Genomic DNA, 24,131 nt, shown 5'->3' on the forward strand with positions numbered 1-24,131 from the left:
GAACTTCATAGTTTCTTTTTGCTTTCCTAATCTCTTTTTTAACATTTCTAACCAGTTGTATGAATTCCTATTCTAAACTGACTTCCCCATTCTTAATCCTTTAGTACCAAGCTCTCTGTTTTTACCTATATGGGTCTTTAAATTATTTGTTATCCACTTTTGTCATTAGTATTCGATCTATTCAATTTGTATGGTATACTACGTTCCTGTGCTTTGTTTAGAATATTCTTAAATAAGTTATATATTAAATCCACATCGAATATTCAGCTAATAGTTCTCTATTTTCTACATTCATCCACGTTTTGGTAAGCGCGATATTATCTATTTTTTCTGTGCAGACAAGAGCATTTAATTCATTACTTTTATTTCTTAGACTTCTACTGTTAGTGTAATATATCCTTAGTGAATTGTTATTTTGAGGCCCTTTTCTTTCCCTGATCATTTTGCCAATTCTTTTTTCCCACGAACACATACTTTTATTTCCTCCTTCCTCCAAATCAATTCCCATACCACTATCTACTAACAGTTTAAACCCAAACAAACACCTCTAACCACTGGTTCCAACGAGTTCGCAACAGCAACAACCCCAGCCCTCGATAGATGCACCCCATCACGAGCATACATTTCATTTCTTCCATAGAAGCGTTCCCAGTTGTCTATGAAAGATATTGCATTTGATTTGCAATATCTTTCCAGCCGGCAATTGACACCAAGTGCCCTCGACATCCATTTATTTCCCACTCCCTTTCTTGGAAGAATGCCACATATGATCGGGATTCCTCCCTTGCTCCTAACTAATTCAATGGCTGTCCTAAATCTCTGTATTAGTTCCACACTCCTAAATCGCCCAACAATTTGTAAAGAGTTTTTCAAAATTTTGTAAGGTTGAGGCATAAGTAAAAATACAATGCAGCACCCAATATTTAATTAAGTAAATATTTCTATTATACTTTCTAACAAATATTTGTATTACAATTTGTTCAACTTTAAGTTAACAATAAAATATTTGCAACTTTGTTCACTAAAAAAATATTTAAATTTTTATCCTTTTATCAAGAATTTTGATATAGCTTGTATTTAAATATAATTAGCTTAAAACAATATTTTTATTTAAAAAGAGAAAAAAATTACTTTTTATAGTAAACTAAATTATATTAGTTATTTACTACGCATTGGGTGAGAGCCTGGGAGTGTAGCGAGAGTGTCTGGGAGAGTAGTAAGAGATCATGGGAGCGACGCGAGAGAGCCTGGGAGTGTAGCAGGAGAACATGGGAGAGTACCGAAAGATTCTGGAAGTGTAGCTTGAGAATCTGCTTGATGGATTTCTGTGAGATGTCATTCTTCCAAAGTCCGCTCCGAGGTCAGGCTTGACTTGTGAGAGCTTGATCCACCAGACTGTTGCTAGGAGCGCCTCGCAGGCCCACATACCCACCACAGCCAGGTTTGTCCGTACTCCTTGAAAAAACACTATACATTTTCTCTTGAAGATGTCCACGGTTGTTCCGGCAATTTTTTTTTTATACTCGCTGAGAGGATGTTGAACAACCGAGGAACTCTGATGTTTATACAGTGTTCTCTGATTGTGCTTATGGCACCCATGCTGTTCACCTGGGAGTGTAGCGAGAGAACATGGGAGAGAGAGAGTTACCCCGACATTCTGGGAGCAGGTCCCATGTTACCTCAGTAAGGGTGGAATTTGAAGATGTTTCGAAATTAAATAAGGAATTTGATAACAATTTAATTGAAATTTTTTCTTGTATCTGCGAGTGTTTGTGTTTTGAGTGCCCCCCTCCGCCCCGCGTAGTGTTGCCAACGGCAACTACGTCAATGGTTATTGTAAGCCTTCAGTCCCCAGAGCTGTTTTAATATACGTAACGTAATTTGCTTTTAGAAACCCTCCTCCCCCCCCCCCTAAAAAAAGGAGGCCCAATTAACGTCCTGCTGGAGGTTAGCGTCCAGCAGCCCGTCCTTCTAAGGCTTCCTAACCTAAAGAAAATGATGAAATTAGTGTCCTCTTCTAACCTACCAGAGGATCCATAGCAGAAAACGGGACAGAACGTCACTTCCACGAATCTCCTCCATTTTCTAGTACGACAATTTTTGACATAAATTAACGCAAGCGAGCGATATGTGAAGGTCCTCGATAGAGGACACGTTGATCAGTCGACGAAAACGTTAAAACCTTGTCTTTTAAATCTACTGTAATAATCTTGAATATATCTTTATAAAAATTTTATTCAATCTTTATAGGGTAAACACTTATCACTGCACGCAGAATTTAATTAGTTATAACTTTCTATAAAGTTTACTAAAGAATATTTGTATTATCATTTGCTAATTAAAGGTAGTTAACCTTAATCTTTTAGAATTTCCTTTTATAAGCATATATTAATATTTTTATGCATTTATAAATAATCTTTTTAATTGCTTGTAATTATATAAAATGAACCTAAAACTATATTTGTATTTAAAAAGAAAAATGTAAAAGAAAAATTGACTTTTATAGTACACTAAATTATATTAGTTATGTACAACGCACAACGATAGAGCCTGGGAGTGTAGCGAGAGAGCCTGGGAGTGCAGCGAGAGAGCCTGGGAGTGTAGCGAGAGAGCCTGAGAGTGCAGCGAGAGAGCCTGGGAGTGTAGCGAGAGAGCCTGGGAGTGTAGCGGGAGAGCCTGGGAGTGCAGGGAGAGAGCCTGGGAGTGCAGCGAGAGAGCCTGGGAGTGCAGCGAGAGAGCCTGGGAGTGCAGCGAGAGAGCCTGGGAGTGCAGCGAGAGAGCCTGGGAGTGCAGCGAGAGAGCCTGGGAGTGCAGCGAGAGAGCCTGGGAGTGCAGCGAGAGAGCCTGGGAGTGCAGCGAGAGAGCCTGGGAGTGCAGCGAGAGAGCCTGGGAGTGCAGCGAGAGAGCCTGGGAGTGCAGCGAGAGAGCCTGGGAGCGCAGCGAGAGAGCCTGGGAGCGCAGCGAGAGAGCCTGGGAGTGCAGCGAGAGAGCCTGGGAGTGCAGCGAGAGAGCCTGGGAGTGCAGCGAGAGAGCCTGGGAGTGCAGCGAGAGAGCCTGGGAGTGCAGCGAGAGAGCCTGGGAGTGCAGCGAGAGAGCCTGGGAGTGCAGCGAGAGAGCCTGGGAGTGCAGCGAGAGAGCCTGGGAGCTTGAAGGAAATAATACCCTGGAAAGACCTTAGTGAGATTAGAATTTTTGTTTTTTTTAATTTAATATTTAATGCTAATTGCATTGGGGGACGACCCCAACCCGCCTATAACCAATGCCAATGACCGCCTATAACCACCCAAACCTCGTACCCCGAACTACCAATCACCAAATTATAGATGTTACGAAACCTATACATCCAAACCTTTTTCTGAATTTGACACTCCGTAAAAACCTCAACTGTTTTGGCCTAACCAGAAGCTTACGAACCCAACCAACCCCCCCAACCCCATCGTGGCGTATGCATATCAAAACGTCAGTATAACGGCGCTTTAATTTGTAAGAACACGTCCCATTTATTAACGGATTGGTCGACTCCGTCATGAATGTGACGTATTGGGGCAAAAGGACTAAGCAAAAGAAGTTGATATTTAAAAGAAAAAGACTTTTCTTCAACAGAGGACATGTGGGGGTTTGGGGGGGGGTCGGCTTGATCAACCCCCCTGTTTGAGCACACAGGTCATGTAACAGGCGGTTGACAGGACTTAAAGTGCTCGTCAACAAGCCGTCAAAACAACGGGTGACAGAAATTTGGAAATAGCCAGACAGGCACAGACAGATTCCGCCCCCCCCCCGTTATCCTTCATATTAATAATAACAACAACAATGAGACAATTGTAACTGGAATTACAATTTTGATCATAATGAGAAAATCAGTATAGAAGCCCAGATGAGGCTTCGACCCTGTACACACTGGGAACTCATCCTCATCATATAGTTTCCACTCATTTCCTCATTGATTCATCACGTGGACGCGATTTCTTTGCATAATAATTATAAAACTATTTAAAACATAAATCATATTAAGATTATTATTATATTTATTAAATTAATTATTATCAACTTAGCTGCTTCTCAAGCCGGATCCACCACATGAACGCCGAGGCCCAAACTGGATTACTGATTGACGAACGCTGGCTTGGCGCGCTCCCTCAGCGGTGGTGCTGCTACAACCAACAAATGAGAGCTATTTGTACCTCCTTGCTCGGGTTCATGCCCTATTACACCTTGGATCACGTCAGGAGCTTCTGAAGCACATGATACGACGCTTGTTAACTACTGGACTAGGTGGTGAATGACGCCGTTAACTGTCTCGACCATTCCTCCTGGGAAGCGACGGCACCTGTGTAAATGACGCGTTAGCAATGGTGCCAGATTTCCTTAGCTAGCAACCCTGAGAATAATTAGTACATTGTTTAAATACAAAAATACTGTACCTACTAGACGAGCAACACTGTAATCTGATGTTATGAATTTGTTGAAATATATTATTAACAACCTCAAGGACCAGTCAAACTGCCTTAAAGGGCCAGGATTGAACAAGCAGTTACGCAACTACCTTCGATGCTATATACAGCTTTCTCAATCTTTGGCGGCTTTGTTGACATTAAACAGCTGACGAGCGTCGGAACTTCCATAAGCGAATTTTGTTATTGTTATAAACAGCGTCCTGGCGCCTCGGAGCTCATTGTACACTGTTTAATATATGTAAATAAACCCGCCAGATATTGAACAAAAGGTGTACAGGTTCGTAGGTGCTTGCGTAACTGCTTCGTGAATCCAGGGGCCAGATTCACGAAGCAATTACGCAAACAATTACGAACCTGTACATCTTTTCTCAATCTTTGGCGGCTTTGTTTACAGTTATTAAATAGTTAACATAAATACAATAATGGGATGTACTCACGTAGCTGTGCTTGCAGAGGTTTAGCTTTGGCTCTTTGGTCTCGCCTCTATCGGTGTCAGTGAGAAAATGAGTAGGAGTCTTGAGGAGGGCTCGAACCTGTGCTCTTGGGTCAGCCCGTCCTCCAAACAAAGATCCAAAAGTGATTCCATGCACCCGCCAAACCCCCTGTTTATGAATGAAAAGCGGTTTACACACGACTCACAACTGCTGACGTTCGAACATATCCGGAACAAGTGCTTCACTGACGAATTTTGTTCGAATCACAACGCTGTAAATGCTTCACCCACGTACTACAAATACAAATAATCACCAACAGAACCTAAACACCTAACCTAACCTATGCCTATATATACACAATATGCTAATATATTATAATATTAATTTATACTTGAGAAAGTTCCCGTTTTGAATGAACAGCATGTAAAATATATGAATGCGTCTGTGGGGTCGACCGCTGAATGTAATGGACTTGAGTCGAGGACCGGTTGCTTGGGTGTTCCCAGAACATAAGTTCGAATCTTTCTCAAGTTTTCTGATTTTCTCATTATTATTATTATTATTCATTATTATTATAAACGCTAACAGCCACTAACAACACACTAACTACCATAAAATATAAAGCCTGTAACTCTGAACTTTATTGTCCTCTGCTTTTAAAGTCAAAAGAATAAAGTGTTTCACTAATGCGGACGACATGAAACTTTCTGAACACTAAAGAATTCTTGTTAAACAAGTGACCCAAAACTTTGGCTGAAGACCATAGTCCTCTTGACCGTCAAAATGGCCGGCGGTCAGCCAGGTAAGGGATGGATTTGGTCGCTTGAGAAAAGTTTCAGAAGTCGTCTGATGAACTTCTGATTTGAATTGTGAAGCTGAGAAGCATTTCTCACTATTAATTGACATCTCTATGTCATTATCAAGAATCATGCCTTGCACCACTGCAACCACGAAATGCTGCATCATCCACTTGCCTGAAACCCAACAGCATCACAGCATCACTGATGCCTCACGTCCAGCCTCCTGGCGGTATCATGCTCCCCAAAATGGCAACCCGAGTTGGAGATTACCTGACCAATTCGTCACACTGTAAAACCGAATGCCGGGAAAACATTTCTTCCCGCTCCCCGACTTCCGCTCTTTACCGGAGAGTCGATAAAACCAAGAGTAGCGTGTAGGCGGATAATTCAGTTTCGTGGTTTAAAATGGACTGGTTCTTCTCCTGGACCTTCCCCCTGGGACGATCCCCAGAGAACCAGACCCATTTGCGATCTTTCTGGTAAACTAATGTTTCTACCTTTGTAAATTTGAGATCCTTCGGTCAAGTATTTTAGGATTTGTTTTCATTGGCATCCAATACAGTGTGCTAAAACAGGATTATCTACCAGTATAATGTGCAAAAACAAGATTTTCTTCCAATACAGTGTGATAAAATAGGATTTTCGTCCAGTACAGTGTGATAAAACAGAATTTTCGTCCAGTACAGTGTGCTAAAACAGGATTTTCTTCCAGTACAATGCGCTAAAACAGGATTTTCTTTCAGTACATTGTGCTAAAATAGGATTTTCTTACATTACAGGATGCTTAAACAGAATTATACATGTACTTCATACACACACACACTATAGGTACTTGTAAGGGCAGATGAACACTAAAATACACCATAAACATGTATATGTGTATATAGGCATACATACACATACACCATAGGCATGTGAGTGTGTATGTGTATTTAGGACGCTGAGGGATGAATGGTGAGTCGAGGAGGGGTAACTGGTATAAACAGGCCTTATAGACCTTACCATAACTTTATGACAACACCGCGTGTTGAGTTTGTTTATGTTCCTTTGGCCTAACTGATTAAAGAGACTCGTTGCTTAATTTAAGACGTTGCTGAGGGGAGTCTGTGACAAAATTTAATATTGAGTATATATGCAAATTTAATGGAACTATAATATTAGGCAGTTTATTTTGGCTGGTTATAGGCTGTTGCTTAAATTGAATGTCGCCCTATATTATTACTGGGGGGAGTGGGGGGAGGGAAGAGTTCTCTCTCATCTATTTTACTTTCCAAGTGCAGCCTCTATCCCCGTCTCTTCAACCCTTTACCTTTCCGGTTAATTAACTAACCCGGACGTAGGTTCGAACCCTCATCACGGCCCTTGTGGATTTGTTCTTTCTCTTCCCTCCGTGACTCTCAGAATATGTCATAGAGAATTCAAGGTCATCGTTTTCGAGAGAATAATGCAGGGACTCGGCCGGCAACCTTTCACCAATGTTGTGGTGGTGGTGGTTGTGTCACAGTTGGGCTGGACCTTCTCTTGAATAATAGAACCGACCACGAGCAGCCTATGTGCGTCCCATACCCCAGACCAACCATTTTACAAAATTGGGTTAGGGTAGCACTAATTATCTGGCCTCCAGCCTCATAGAGACAACCTAACAGACAATCTTTATCTCTCTTTTACTTCATTATAATCAAAATGCTACAATAATGTAAGAACTCTAGTGTAAACAAAAAATAAATAAATACGCACATGACCAAATTCTATCACCTAACAAATTACGGACTAAAGTCCCGAAGATTTAACCTAAATCAAACAAGTTTTACGATGATAAAATTGAAAGTTAATACTCGTCTCTACACTGCCGCCCGCACACCCCCCCCCGCGTAGTGTTGCCAACGAAGCGACGTTCATTGAGAGAAATTGAAATTGAAATTGAAATAAGTTTATTGAGGTAAAATACACACAAAGGGATGAGGTAGCTCAAGCTATTCTCACCCCATTCAGTACAACGTGTTAATATATACATTGACACACATCACAAATAAACACATTACCAAACATTCTGAGAGGTAAAAATATACATTTCCTCCCTCACAAGTAGTATGGTATCAGACGTACACACAAATACTTTTATGACCTAGGTATACTGTATAGACAATTTGCAAGACACCTGCAGATAATTCAACAAAATATTACAATCTTGGTGCAAAATTCTTATATCTCTCAAGAATATCATCAACCTTTCCGTTGTGACACATCCAGGCTATTTGTTCAGGAACAGTCCTTATCTCAGTGTTTCTATATACATTAATCAACGGACAATCAAGAATATAATGGGCAAGGGTGTGAGACCTTAACATACCACATAGTTTACACTTCGTGTCATTACCATGAACATCTATCCCATATTCCCAGTAATATTTGTACCCAAGCCTGAGCCGCATGTACACAGAGTCACTCCAAGCATTTCTCCTTTTACCATAAGTGAAATGGGTGTTTTGACTCACATACATGTAGTGTTGCATGGTTTGACTTCTCTCATACATTATCTCTCTCCTCTCCACTCCCGCCTGTGCCTGAATATTTCTGATTTTGCTTCTTATTTGTCTCATTGTGAATTCACATTCAATGTCAACTTGTGGTTTTGATGTGGCACGTTTGGCCAAGTCATCCGCCACCTCGTTGAGCACTATTCCAACATGAGACGGAATCCACATGAATTTCACACTATAACCTTTCAGCTGTATCTCAGTTATTCTTCTCTTACAGTCCTCCACTATAGACATGAAGACTGGGTTTCGACTGTTTAAGGACTCCAGTGCTCCTCGGCTATCGACAAATACAAAAACATTTTTGTCGTCATGACGTACTTCCTCCTAACACGCCAGAATGGCCTGCAGTTCAGCTTGTGTGGATGATATATAATTACTAAGCCGGAGTTCAATTATCCTGTCCACAGTCCCAAACTCCGTATAATCCCTTATTAGGACACCACACCCTGCCCTGCCATCTTCCGCCACCGACCCGTCGCAATATACATGTAAACTGTTGCCTCTTGGTAACCGAGATATCATGCTTCCATACAAACACCGTAATTGTCCCGGTTCATGATGAATCTTTTTCACCTTGAGGGGTACAATTTCGACGTCTATTTTCTGTACTTTCCAGGGAGCAGACATATTACACTGTCGAGAGGGTTTACAGCAGTCAAGTACGTCGTATTCCCTGAGGTCATGAGCTAATCCTCTCGTATAGCGTGTCTCCCTCAGTTTCCTGGAAGTGTGTACGTCACTCAAGCAGGTCTGAACGCTCTCAAACAGCTTATCCCCTCCTTTTCTCCGCATGAAACGAATAGATACTCTAGTGTTAATGTCACGGACTCTATCACACACACTCTGTAAATTTAATTCCATTCTCATTATTTCAATCATTGCATTTCTTTGACATCCAAGAATAATCCTCATAGCCTCGTTCTGTATCAGCTCTATTTTTTGAATTCTGCCTTGGCCTGTGTAAGACAATACGGGTGCTGCGTAGTCTATCAGGGATCGAACAGTGCTTATGTATAACATCCGCAAGATAGGTACCCCAACACCTTTACCAGAAACAGCCAGTGCTTTTAGAGGATGCAGACGGGCTTTACATAAGGTGCTGATATGATTTATTTCAGCATTTTTACTCTCACATGTGTATCCAACATACATGCCCAGATACTTGTACTTCTGTACACGGCTCAGTTCCACACCATTTAGAGTAAGTGTTATATTTCTTCGTTTCCTATACTCGTATTTGGTTTTATCTGCATTTATAACTAAGCCTAACTTGTGACAGGTTGTACCAAGTATGTTAAGAGCATCTTGAATTTTGTTCCCAGAAGTGCCTTGTATAAGAATGTCATCAGCATATATGATCGTCGTGACCCCTGGAGGATACATCTCTGATGCTAATCTGTTCATTAATACATTGAATAAGGTGGGACTTAATACTCCCCCTTGTGGGGTACCTAACTGAAACCTCCGTTCCTCAGACATGTATCCCTGGTAATACACCTGACCTTTTCTGCCTTGTAGATAATCCCTTATCCAGTGTAGCAATCTCCCTGTTATTCCCAGATTGGCTAATTCGTATAAGATTACTTCCCCATTGGCTTTATCAAACGCTCCTTGTAGATCAACAAAAACTCTACAATTGTCATCCACATTAGACAAGCACTTTAAGAGACAATCCGCAGTACTTTTGCCTTTGATAAAACCAAAGAGATTACTGGACATGTTATCACCTACAAGGTAGAGTAGCCTATTTAACAAAATCCTTTCCATCATTTTACAAAAGCAGGATATTAAGGAGACAGGTCTGTAGCCTCCGTTTGACTTAGGGATAGGAATGATGACAGCCTCTTTCCATTTTCTTGGTAACTTTCCCTCTCTACAACTCATATTAAACAAATCAAGTAAGGGATTAGGTTTCATACCGGCTAAATAATTAAGTATGTCATACGTTACTCCATCTTTTCCCGGAGCAGTGGAACTGCCACTTTTTATAGCATCCAGTAGCTCATCGTGGGTTATCTCAGTGCATGTTATAGATCTTGTATTTAAGGCACATAAAGTTACTCCATTTCTAATATTTTCCCATGACTCAATGGTGACTCTCGTGTCTGCAGGTAAGGACTCCATACCAGCAGCACTTGCCCATTTATCTACTAACTCATTAGCAACTTTCCCTGGATCTGAGTGAGCAATGAATTTGGTCTTACAACCCCTGACTTTATTTACTGCTCTCCATATGTCTTTAAGGTTCTTAGTATTACCAATGGACTGAGCAAATTCTTGCCAGTATCTGTCCCGCGCCTCCTTCCTCACCTGACTGCATTCCCTAGCCACTTCCAACATTGTATTTTTCTCTTCATCCCTCATTCCATTTTTTAACCATGCTTTATGCGCACTCCGTAGCATTCTCTCCCATCCCTTGACTTGCTGATCATTGGAATATTTAAATTTCTTAGGTCCGTGCGTCTTGCTTCCCCTGCCCCCGTTATTTTCCCTCTGTACTAATTTCTCTATGTTCTCGACCATGTCCTCGTAAAAACTATCAACGCAGAGCGGCGTGTAATGTTGATACCAATCTCCCATATTTTGAATAAAGTAATTTTTCATATCTTTATTAATATTTAGCCTTTTCCTTTGAAAGTGGACTTGTTTTTTCCCCAGTGGTAATTCAACGTTCAAGGCAAAGTGGTCACTAAGTAGTTCCCGAACAACCCGAGCCTCCCCCATAATCCCCTGAGAGTTTAAAACGCAGGCATAGTCAAGCCGTCCTCCCCTGATGTGAGTTGGTTCATTGTTTCCCAAGAGACAGGTATCTGGATGATCTTGTAGAAACTGTAACCACTTGACCCCATTAGTATTAATATTACCTACTGTCCCAAGGCTTGTGTGCCGAGCATTAAGGTCCCCAATGACCAGTGAAGGATTAGTATAAATGCAGTCAGGTAAATAGTTAGTGTCGAAGCAGTTCCTGGATACATACAAATTAACTACAATAAATTCCCCTTCCCTTAATGATAATTTAACACAGACACTCTCTATACCTTGCGTTTTTGATGGCGGTTCTACTAACTCTGCTGGTATGGAGTTCTTAACATAAATCGACGTGCCTCTGATGTTATTTGCAGCGAAGAGGTTAAACCCTTTATAGCCATTTAATTTCAATAATCCTTCATTCCTATCCCCTGTCTCCTGGAGAGCTACAACATCAATATCATTTCCCATCACATAACAATGAACATCTGTAACCCTGTTTCTTAAACCATTAACATTCCATGACAACACTTTCAGTCTAGGGTGATCCATTATTAATCAATTCATTGCCTAAGTCATCCCCAATAAGTTCACTAAATGATAGCCATACCTTGTATAACATCTCCCACCTCCTCCCAAGTTCACCAGTAAAAGCGACATTGCGATTCTCAAGAGATTTTTTCAGCCCTGAGACGTCCATTATTGGCCCAAATGATTCCTTCATTTTATGTGTAATTATAGGGTTCTTCCTTTCCCTACGACTATCATCATTCACACACACTTCACTTTCCTTCATTTCATCACTCAATATTTCATTTTTGTCCTCAACCACTATATCCTGACTATCCTTCACCGTTTTGTGATTTTCCTTGACCTCCTGAACGTTTAATTTAGCCTCGATGGACTCGATTCTCTGCCCCAGATTTTGGAGGAACTCACCAACTTTTTTAAGTACAGCCCACACTTCCTTGACCATATTATTATGACCCTCTTTCTGAGCCACAGTAGCCACTTCACTCACCGTTACACTGTCACTGCCGGAGTCCTGAGTGGTGGCGTGGCTGCTTGTTGCTGGAGCCTGCCTAAGTAAAGGTGACTCCTTTACCCACGCATTCGTCCGGTTCACTGTCGCTGTTTGGGGCAGACTGTTTTGCTGTGCTCTCGGTGTCTGGGTAAGAGCTCTTGCTTGCTCTGTAACATTCACCGGCCGGAGAACAGCCATACTCGGCCTCTTGCTACACACAGCCGAGCTGGCATTGTGAACACCTCCACAGTTGCAGCATCTGGGAACTATTTTCTCACCCAGATTAAGTCTGTTTCTACACACAGTAGAGAGGTGAGACTTTCCGCAGAAACGACATCGTGGATCATTTTGACAGCTCCAGGATTTATGCCCCCATCTGCAGCATTTCAGGCATATTATGGGCTCTTCCACATACTTTGCTACATGCCTGTAGCCAGCCCCGGTGATGAACACTTTCTCGGGTACGTCGCCTCTCACTAGAGCCACCACCTGACTCCTAGCTTCACCTTTAATAAGGTGACGCTTGGCCCACACAAATCGTTGGTCGTCGAGTATAAACTCGGGGTCCAGAATCTGAGGGTATTTATAGATAATTACCTTCGTCAGCTTCTCGTTCCCCTCCGGTATTTCCATAAGAATTCCATCATATCCTTGCTGGCTAAGAAACGTCACTGCCTCCATAGAACCTACCGTTAAGTAAGGTCTGTTTACACCTTCCTTCAGCAGGGGCTCGAACTTGCGGTGTTCTCTTCCGAGTTTGACGGTCCACAGCAGCTTCTGATGATAGGCCAACGTGCATGAGGCAGGGAAGAGAAGCCTCCATCTCCGCTGACCCTCACCTTCCTCACATCGTTCCGTCCGTTTGTCTGCATCAGTCTCGGCGTCGTTCTTCATTCTCTTATCGTTTCCGTTAAGTGTATTACTGTCCACACTACGCCTTGCCTCCTGTCTTCTTCGTTTCTTCTTATTCCTTGTCAGAACTTCTAGATACTCGCCCTCCTCGTCTGACTGGCTGCTTTCAGAGGCCATGTTAATAACGCCGTGAGAAGTAGCCATGTCTTCTGGTGACTGAGTCTCCATCTCAGTACCCAGCATGGGGGAGGGGGGATGGAAGGTGCGGAGCAGGTATCTTGACCCGACCGCGTCCCAGGTAAGACTGGTTCATTGAGAGAAAAGTGGAAGATCAGACGACGACAGCGATTTGCACTCATCTTTACGATCATCATTGATATATACTATATTTATTTTTAATAATTATTGTCACGATGGTGGAGATATAACGTAAGTTTTTGCGCTCATAATATAAAGATAAAAATTTTAAGAAAAAGTTTAAAGAAAAACATTTATATTATCGTTTGTAATATATCTAATGAACAATAAAATGTTTGTAAATATTTTTTAAAATTATATAATACAATTGAAATTTTTTGTTGATTTACTTTTATATCAGAATTAATTATACATATATCATGAACCTATGTTCGTATTTAAAGAAGAAAAAATATACACAAAAATTGACTTTTAATAGCAAACTGAATTATATTGGTTTTTACGACGCAAAGCAGGAGATCCTGGGAGAGTAGCAGAAGAGTCTGCTTGATACCTGCGTGATGGGGTTCTGGGATTTCTTCCACTCCCCAAGCCCGGCCCGAGGCCAGGCTTGGCATGTGAGAGCTTGGTCCACCAGACTGTTGCTTGGAGCGGTCTGCAGGCCCACATACTAGCCACAGCTTGGTTGGTCCGGCCCTTCTTGAAGAAAACTTTCTAGTTTTCTTTTCATGATGTCCACGGTGATCCCGGCAATATTTCTTATACTCGCGGGAAGGATGTTGAACATCCGTGGACCTCTGGGATGCGAGCATCTGCGTCGAACAGCCTGGTTGACCAGTCCAGAAACGAGGAGGCCTGGTCGACGACCGGGCCACGGGGTTGCCGAGCCTCGGAATCACCTCAAGGTAACCTCTGATGTTTATACAGTGTTCTCTGATTGTGCTTATGGCACCCATGCTGTTCACCTGGGAGCGTAGCACGAGAACATGGGAGTGAGAGAGTTCCTCGACATTGTGGGAGCAGGTCCCATGTTACCTCAGAAAGGGTGGAATGTTTCGGAATTAAATTCGGAAATTGAGAACAATTTAATTTAAAATCGTTCTTGTATCTGCGAGTGTTTGTGTTTTGTGTCCCCCCCCCCCGCGTAGTGTTGCCAACGGCAACTACGTCAATGGTTATTGTAAGCCTTCAGTCCCCAGAGCTGTTTTAATATATGTAAAGTAATTTCCGTTTGGACACCTCCCCTCCCCCCCCCCCCAAAAAAAAAATAATAATGGAGGCCAAAGTAATGTCCTGCTGGAGGTGTTGCAGCAGCCCGTCCTTCTAAGGCTTCCCAACGTCTTGAAAACGGTAAAATTGGTGTCCTCTCCAAACCTACCAGAGGACCCATAACAGAAAACGGGACAGTTCTTCACTTTCGTGAGCCGTTTCCATTTTCATGTACGAGAATTTCTGGCCTAAGGTAATTCATACGAGCGAAAAGCGACAGTCTTCGAAAAAAGACGAAGATGATGAGACAACGATAGACTTTTAACGTACTTTAAAAGATCTTCAGTAATCATTGCTATATATAATGTTTCAAAAAATTTAATTACAAGAACTCAAAATGTTATTACTACGCAGCACTTAATATGTAAAAACATAAATTTTACCATAATGACTGACCAAAACCGTTTGTAATATTATTTGTAAAATTTTTATTATACAGTAAAATATTTGCAATTTTCCTTAATGATTATATAATAATTTTTTATTTAGGCTTTATTTAACCTTATTAATACCATACAAATATATATAATTAGCTTGAAACATTATTCGTATTAATAGAAGGAAAAATATAAAAAGACAATTGATTTTTTATAGTAAACTAAATTATACTGTTTGTTTACGACGCATAGCCAGAGAGCCTGAGAGTGTAGCCAGAGAACATGGGAGTGTAGCGAGAGAGCCTGGGAGTGTAGCAAGAGAGCCTGAGAGTGTAGCAAGAGAGCCTGAGAGTGTAGCCAGAGAACATGGGAGTGTAGCGAGAGAGCCTGAGAGTGTAGCCAGATAACATGGGAGTGTAGCGAGAGAGCCTGGGAGTGTAGCCAGATAACATGGAAGTGTAGCCAGAGAGCCTGGGAGTGTAGCCAGATAACATGGGAGTGTAGCCAGAGAGCCTGGGAGTGTAGCCAGAGAGCCTGGGAGTGTAGCGAGAGAGCCTGGGAGTGTAGCGAGAGAGCCTGAGAGTGTAGCCAGAGAACATGGGAGTGTAGCCAGAGAACATGGGAGTGTAGCCAGAGAGCCTGAGAGTGTAGCGAGAGAGCCTGAGAGTGTAGCGAGAGAGCCTGAAAGTGTAGCGAGAGAGCCTGAGAGTGTAGCCAGAGAGCCTGGGAGTGTAGCCAGAGAGCCTGGGAGTGTAGCCAGAGAGCCTGAGAGTGTAGCGAGAGAGCCTGGGAGTGTAGCGAGAGAGCCTGGGAGTGTAGCGAGAGAGCCTGGGAGTGTAGCGAGAGAGCCTGGGAGTGTAGCGAGAGAGCCTGGGAGTGTAGTGAGAGAGCCTGGGAGTGTAGCGAGAGAGCCTGGGAGTGTAGCGAGAGAGCCTGGGAGTGTAGCGAGAGAGCCTGGGAGTGTAGCGAGAGAGCCTGGGAGTGTAGCGAGAGAGCCTGGGAGTGTAGCGAGAGAGCCTGGGAGTGTAGCGCGAGAGCCTGGGAGTGTAGCGAGAGAGCCTTGGAGTGTAGCGAGAGAGCCTGGGAGTGTAGTGAAAGAGCCTGGGAGTGTAGCAAGAGAGCCTGGGAGTGTAGCAAGAGAGCCTGGGAGTGTAGCAAGAGAGCCTGGGAGTGTAGCCAGAGAACCTGGGAGTGTAGCCAGAGAGCCTGGGAGTGTAGCGAGAGAGCCTGGGAGTGTACTGAGAGAGCCTGGGAGTGTAGCGAGAGAGCCTGGGAGTGTAGCGAGAGAGCCTGGGAGTGTAGCGAGAGAGCCTGGGAGTGTAGCGAGAGAGCCTGGGAGTGTAGCGAGAGAGCCTGGGAGTGTAGCGAGAGAGCCTGGGAGTGTAGCGAGAGAGCCTGGGAGTGTAGCGAGAGAGCCTGGGAGTGTAGCGAGAGAGCCTGGGAGTGTAGCGAGAGAGCCTGGGAGTGTAGCGAGAGAGCCTGGGAGTGTAGCGAGAGAGCCTGGGAGTGTAGCGAGAGAGCCTGGGAGTGTAGTGAAAGAGCCTGGGAGTGTAGCGAGAGAGCCTGGGAGTGTAGTGAAAGAGCCTGGGAGTGTAGTGAAAGAGCCTGGGAGTGTACTGAGAGAGCCTGGGAGTGTAGCGAGAGAGCCTGGGAGTGTAGCGAGAGAGCCTGGGAGTGTAGCGAGAGAGCCTGGGAGTGTAGCGAGAGAGCCTGGGAGTGTAGCGAGAGAGCCTGGGAGTGTAGTGAAAGAGCCTGGGAGTGTAGTGAAAGAGCCTGGGAGAATACCGACCACGAGCAGCCTATGTGCGTCCCATACTCCAGACTCCATTTTACAAAATTAGGTTCGGGTAGCACTAAGCATCTGGCCTCCAGCCTCATAGAGATAACCTAACAGACAATCTCTATCGCTATATATATTGTTTACTTCGGTATAATCAAAATGTTACAATAATGTAAGAAATTTAGCATAAAACAAAAAAAAAGAAGATAATACGCATAAGACCAAATTCTAACACTTAACAAATTTTGGACTAAAGTCCCAAAGATTTAACCTAAATCAAACATGTTTTACGATGTTAAATCTAAAAGTTAATAACTTGACTCGTCTCTACACTGCGTTACCCCCCCCCCCCCCCCCCCGCGTGTAGTGTTGCAACTACGTCAATGGTTATTGTAAGCCTTCAGTCCCCAGAGCTGTTTTAATATACATAAGGTAATTTCCTCTTAGACAAGCCTCCCCTCACCCCTCCCCCCCCCCCAGAAAAGAAAGTCGGCCAAATTACCCTCCTTCTGGAGGTGTTGCAGCAGCCCGTCCTCCTAAGGCTTCCCCTCGTCAAGAAAACGATGGACTTAGAATCCATTCCTAATCTACCAGAGAACCCATAACAGAAAACGGGACAGTTCTTCACTTACGCTAGCCGCTTCTATTTTTAAGTATAACAATTTCTGGCCTAAAGTAACCCATACGAGCGAAAAAGCGACGGTCATCGAAAGAGGACAAGTTAATCAGACGACAATCGCCCTTTAGCCTCGTCGTTAACAGTTTTAGTATTATATGCTATAAATCATTTTTTACATGTATATGTAATTTAAAAATTATTTTTCCAGAAGATTCGCCAATCCTGAAAGTATTATGCTGCATCTATTATTTAAATAGATAAATATTATTGTAAAGTTTTACAAGAATTCTTTGTATTTTTGTTTGGAGAATATTTAAAATTTAATATTGTTTTTATAAAGTCTTTAACAGGTATATATTATAAATCTTACCCGTTTACAATTAATCTCTTATATAGCTTTTAAACATATACAATTAGCCTGAATAAATATTCTAATATAAAGAGGAAAATATAAAAAAACAAAAATTTATTAGTAAACTAAATTATATTGGTTATTTACGGTGCATAGCGACAAAGCCTGGAAGTTTAGCAAGAGAATATGGGAGCGTAGCGAGAGAGCCAGCGAGCAGAACATGGGAGCGAGAGAGTTCCCCGACATTGAGGGAGCAGGTCCCATGTTACCTCAGTAAGGGTGGAATTTGAAGATGTTTCCAAATTCGGAATTTGAGAGCAGTTTAATTGGAAATTGTTCTTATATCTGCGAGTGTTTGTGTTTTGTGTCCCCCCACCCCCCCCCCGCGTAGTGTTGCCAACGGTAACTACGTCAATGGTTATTGTAAGCCTTCAGTCCCCAGAGCTGTTTTAATATATGTAAAGTAATTTCCGTTTGGACACCTCCCCTCCCCCCCCCCCAAAAAAAAAATAAGGAGGCTAAATTAACGTCCTGCTGGAGGTGTTGCAGCAGCCTGTTCTTCTAAGGCCGGCCACACACGTGCAGTTTTAACTGACAGTTATGACTGTTCAGTTATAACTGTCACAGTTCAAACTGACGTCAGTTAAAAATGAAATGCACACACACACACACACACAGTTCAATCCCTCAGTTTTACCATGGATTCCGAGGAGTACGATCTTGCCGCTCTTGGTGTATTCTTTGTAAAGCTACAAGCAAATAGAAAAAAAGAAGCGTAAGCAGTGGTGCAAAAAGTGATTATCAAGGCGAAATCAATGTTCTGATATTCAATTGTTAAAGGAATTAAGTGAAGAACCAATTGATTATCTCAATTATTTGCGCATGACTGAAACTGTGTACCAAAAGCTGCTATCGCTGGTTTCTCCTTTCATTAAAAAGAAAGATAAGCGATAAGCGCTTCTCAAATTATTAATTTTCATCAAGACTGACTTCTTAGTGGCACCAGGCTCAAGTTCTTCCAACTTCTTTACTAATTTGCTATAGGCAACATCTTTTCTTTGTGCGGTCATGATACTCTTCACTTTTAACTTGCCACAGGCAAGGTTCAGATTGATAGAGTTCAATGAATTCAACAATCACTTGGTTTTGTTTACGTGCCATCTCAAACTGCACTCACCGCTACCACCTGTAGAAATGAGAAGTTGAGAACTGTACAGTTACGAATCCCCACACACGCTCAGTTCAGTTACTCCTTTCAGTTAAAAATATGGAACATTGCATTTGTCGCAGTTTAACTGGACATTTCTGTTGAACTGACGAAATGAGCAACTGAGATACCCACACACGTGCCGTTTTAACTGACAGTTTTAACTGAACAGTTATAACTGTCAGTTAAAACTGCACGTGTGTGGCCGGCCTAAGGCTTCCCAACGTCTTGAAAACGGTAAAATTGGTATCCTCGACTAATCTAACAGAAGACCCATAACAGAAAACGGGACAGTTCACTTTCGAGAGCCGTTTCCATTTTCAAGTAAGAGAAATCTTACTGAAGCGACCATACGGGTCATACATACTCATCCTCCGCCCAGGTAAAACAGAAACGAGCATCACTTAGTGGGCCAGCCAGAGGCTTAGGGCCCGTGCAGGATTATCCCTGCTAAAAAGAAAAGAAAAAAAAAAAAAAAAAAAAAAAAAAAAAAGTACGAGAATTTCCGGCCTAAGGTAATTCATACGGAGCGAAAAGCGACAGTCTTCGAAAGAAGACCAAGATGATGAGACAACGATAGACTTTTAACGTACTTTAAAAGATCTTCAGTAATCATAGCTATATATAATGTTTTACAAAATTTAGATAGAAAAGGCGAATCGATATTAATGTTGTTGTTGTTTAAGATTCGCTACCTGGAACAAAAAGTTCCAAGTAGCACGGGCTATGGTGAGCCCGTAGTGAATACGCGGCACTTATTATATAAAAAGATAAATTTTACAATAAAGATTAACCAAGAAAGTTTGTCTTATTATTTGTAGACTTTTTATTATCCAGTAAAATATTTGCAATTATGTTTAATGATTATATAATAATTTTTTATTTAGTCTTTATTTAACTTTACTAGCGTACAAATATTTATAATTTGCTTGAAAAAAAATTCGTATCAAAAGAGGAAAAATATAGAAGGAAAATTGACTTTTTATAGTAAACTGAATTATACTGTTTATTTACGACGCATAGCGAGAGAACCTGGGAGTGTAGCGAGAGAACCTGGGAGTGTAGCAACAGAACATAATAGAACAGTGAGAGAACATGGGAGAGAAGTGGAGAGCCTGGAAGCGTATCAAGAGAATCAACTTGATACCTTCCTGATGGGGTTCTGGGAGTTTCTCTACTCCCCAAGCCCGGCCCATGGCCAGGCTTGACTTGTGAGAGTTTGGTCCACCAGGCTGTTGCTTGGAGAGGCCCGCAGGCCCACATATCGACCACAGTCCGCCACTTCTTGAAGACAACAATCTTGTTTTCTCGTGAAGATGTCCACGGTTGTTCCAGCAATATTACTCATACTCGCTGGGAGGATGGTGAACAACCGTGGACCTCTGATGTTTATGTTTTCTGATTGTGCTTATGGCACCCATGCTGTTCACTTGGGAGCGTAGCGCGAGAACATGGGAGTGAGAGAGTTCCCCGACATTCTAGGAGCAGGTCCCATGTTACCTCAGTAAGGCTGGAATTTGAAGATGTTTCGAAATTAAATTAGTAATTTGAGAGCAATTTAATTGAAAAAAATATTCTTGTATCTGCGAGTATTTGTGTTGTAACGGTTCTATTGTTACGTAAAGTATGGTGACAAATAAACACAGACACTAAGATACTATATATATATTTGGTCGAATATACAGAAGTACACCGGTGATACTTTGGTGTGAGTTGAGCGCACTGAGCGTCGGTACAGTATCTCGCAAGTGTCTGCTCTAGACCACACTTGAAAGTAGACGAGTTAATGTTTGCTATTCTGCTGCTTATATGCTCGGGCAACACCTCACCGTGTTGCCCGGGCAACGCCTCACCTCATTCATCTCCAAAGGTTGACAGGAATATTAACAATGCATTTGGAGCGAGTATATTATTGGGATAATCTACTCGCTACAGTGTATTCAGCCCCCCCCCCCCACGCGTAGTGTTGCCAACGACAACTACATCAATGGTTATTGTAAGCCTTCAATCCCCAAAGCTGTTTTATTATACGTAAGGTAATTTGCTTTTAGAAAAGCTCCCCCCCCCCCCGCCAGAAGAAAAAGGAGGCCAAATTAACGTCCTGCTGGAGGTGCTGCAGTAGCCCGTCCTTCTAAGAGTTCCTAACCTCAAGAAAACGGAAAAATTAGTGTCCTCTCCTAACCTACCAGAGGACCCATAACAGAAAACGGGACAGAACGTCACTTTCGCGAATCTCCTCAATTTTCTAGTACGACAATTTTTGACATTAATTAACGCAAGCGAGCGATATGTGAAGGTCCTCGAAAGAGGAGACGTTGATAAGACGACGAAAGCCTTTAAACCTCGTCTCTAAATTTTTCTGTAATAATCTTGTATATAATTTAAAAAAAATTTTTATACAACTTTGAGGATTAAAACTCATCACTGCACGCAATATTTAAATAGGTAAAGGTTTCTATAAAGCTTAGAAAGAAATTTTTGTATTATCATTTGTTGATTGTTAGATTACTCATAATTTTTTTGCAACAACCTTTCATGGATATATATTAAAAATTTTATGCGTTTATTGATAAACTTGTTTATTGCTTGTAAATATATATAATAAGCTTAAAACTATATTTGTATTCAAAAAGAAAAATGTAAAAAAAAATGACTTTTTATAGTACACTAAATTATATTAGTTATTTATAACCCATACCGAGAGAGCCTGGGAGTGTAGCGAGAGAGAGAGCCTGGGAGTGTAGCGAGAGAGAGCCTGGGAGTGTAGAGAGAGAGAGCCTGGGAGTGTAGCGAGAGAGAGCCTGGGAGTGTAGAGAGAGAGAGCCTGGGAGTGTAGAGAGAGTGAGCCTGGGAGTGTAGAGAGAGTGAGCCTGGGAGTGTAGCGAGAGAGAGCCTGGGAGTGTAGAGAGAGTGAGCCTGGGAGTGTAGCAATAGAGAGAGCCTGGGAGTGTAGCGAGAGAGAGAGCCTGGGAGTGTAGCAATAGAGAGAGCCTGGGAGTGTAGCAATAGAGAGAGCCTGGAAGTGTAGCAATAGAGAGAGCCTGGGAGTGTAGCAATAGAGAGAGCCTGGGAGTGTAGCAATAGAGAGAGCCTGGGAGTGTAGCAATAGAGAGAGCCTGGGAGTGTAGCAATAGAGAGAGCCTGGGAGTGTAGCAATAGAGAGAGCCTGGGAGTGTAGCAATAGAGAGAGCCTGGGAGTGTAGCAATAGAGAGAGCCTGGGAGTGTAGCAATAGAGAGAGCCTGGGAGTGTAGCAACAGAGAGAGCCTGGGAGTGTAGCAACAGAGAGAGCCTGGGAGTGTAGCAATAGAGAGAGCCTGGGAGTGTAGCAATAGAGAGAGCCTGGGAGTGTAGCAATAGAGAGAGCCTGGGAGTGTAGCAATAGAGAGAGCCTGGGAGTGTAGCAATAGAGAGAGAGCCTGGGAGTGTAGCAATAGAGAGAGCCTGGGAGTGTAGCAATAGAGAGAGCCTGGGAGTGTAGCAATAGAGAGAGCCTGGGAGTGTAGCAATAGAGAGAGCCTGGGAGTGTAGCAATAGAGAGAGCCTGGGGAGTGTAGCAGTAGAGAGAGCCTGGGAGTGTAGTAATAGAGAGAGCCTGGGAGTGTAGCAATAGCGAGAGCCTGGGGAGTGTAGCAATAGAGAGCCTGGGAGTGTAGCAATAGAGAGAGCCTGGGAGCGTAGCAATAGAGAGAGCCTGGGAGCGTAGCAATAGAGAGAGCCTGGGAGCGTAGCGAGAGAGCCTGGGAGCGTAACGAGAGAGCCTGGGAGCATAGCGAGAGAGCCTGGGAGTGTAGCGACTGAGCCTGGGAGCCTAGCGACAGAGCCTGGGAGTGTAGCGACAGAGCCTGGGAGTGTAGCGACAGAGCCTGGGAGCGCAGCGAGAGCGCCTGGGAGTGTAGCGAGAGAGCCTGGGAGTGTAGCGAGAGAGCCTGGGAGTGTAGCGAGAGAGCCTGGGAGTTTGAAGGAAATAATACCCTGGAAAGACCTTAGCGATATCATAATTTTTATTTTTTTAAATTTACCATTTTATGCAAATTGCATGGAGAGTTGACCCCAAGCCGCCTATAACCAATCCCTATGACCGCCTATCACCACCGAAACTTCGTACCCCGAACTACCTGAATTACCAATCCGAGCTACCCCGAACTACCAATCACAATCAATCTACTACTAATCACCAAATTATAGATTCTACGGAGCCTATACATTCAAACCTTTTTCTCAATTTTCCACTCCGAAAAAAACGCAACTCTTAGCCTAACCAGGGGCCGGATTCAGGAAGGTACTTACGAAGGTTTTTCCTCTTAGCTAAGAGCGTTTTCCGTCTTAGCGTCTTCGTGGCGGCTACGTCCGTATTCAATTAGCTACCCTAAGTGGAAAAACCTTCGTAAGTTCATTCCGGGATTTAAGTGTGGTTTTGACCACTCGTAGCTTTACGTAAACTGGATATAAGTCATTTTTTCTCTACTACATAACACTGGGATCGATTTATAATATTGGAACATGACCAAAATATTATAGCTGGTGAATCTAGTGAAGAAGAGTCCTTCGTGTTAGTTATATATGCATTCTCTGCTTGAAACTTGAAGTAAATCTGTGTTTGATGATAATAGAATTAGTTTTATAATAGCAAGATATTATACCAGTAGTTATTAAGTAAATAAACACTGGTGAACATGAAATATGAGAGAAGGTGATGAGCCCTGCCTGATAGGATCATTTACTATCACCAAATGCCCCTGTTCACCTAGTAGTAAGGGTGTACCTTAGCTATACATACCCATTTCTAATTTATTTAGTTTGGTTTTATTTTGAAATTAAATCTGGGTGAGACATAAAACAAAAATATGCTGCACAAATGATGTTAGGTAAGGAAAAGGGTAAAAATGTCAAAAACTTTATTCATTGAATACTTAAAGCTATAATTATGACTATATAGATTATTAAAAAAGAGAGAGAGGGAAGTAGGGGTCCAAGACCTCTTCCTGTTATACAATTTGGGTGTGGAACAAGTAATTATCAAAAGAAGGCACCATGCCGGGAAGGCTATGTAGCAGTAAGGCAGTGAGGTGAGGCAGCTACTTATTTGAGAAATGCTTATTTTATTTACCTTATAAGCTGAGGCAACTTATTTTATTTGAGGAATACTCAGCTGATTCCTCTACATTTAGCATGGAACAAATTTGTGTCCAAGACCTCTTCCTGTTACTCAATTTGGCTGTGTGTAACCAAACTAGAAGTGCTCTACAAATCAAGGGACCCAGAATGTGGAATGACCTCCCGAATCATGTCAAAGGCTGTACCTCTCTCAACCAGTTTAAGAGTTAAACCAAGTACTGCCTAATTAACTCCATGTAACCTAACTTACCTCCTAAATGTCAACCTATGTCTTGCTATTTTTTAAACAACGCTGTTCACCAACATGTGCAATTGCTGATTTATGCTATGTTAACCCCATTTTTGTATTTTTTATTCCTT

The sequence above is a fragment of the Procambarus clarkii genome, chromosome 65, assembly GCF_040958095.1.
Source record: "Procambarus clarkii isolate CNS0578487 chromosome 65, FALCON_Pclarkii_2.0, whole genome shotgun sequence".
In the NCBI taxonomy this organism is placed as follows: Eukaryota; Metazoa; Arthropoda; class Malacostraca; order Decapoda; family Cambaridae; genus Procambarus; species Procambarus clarkii.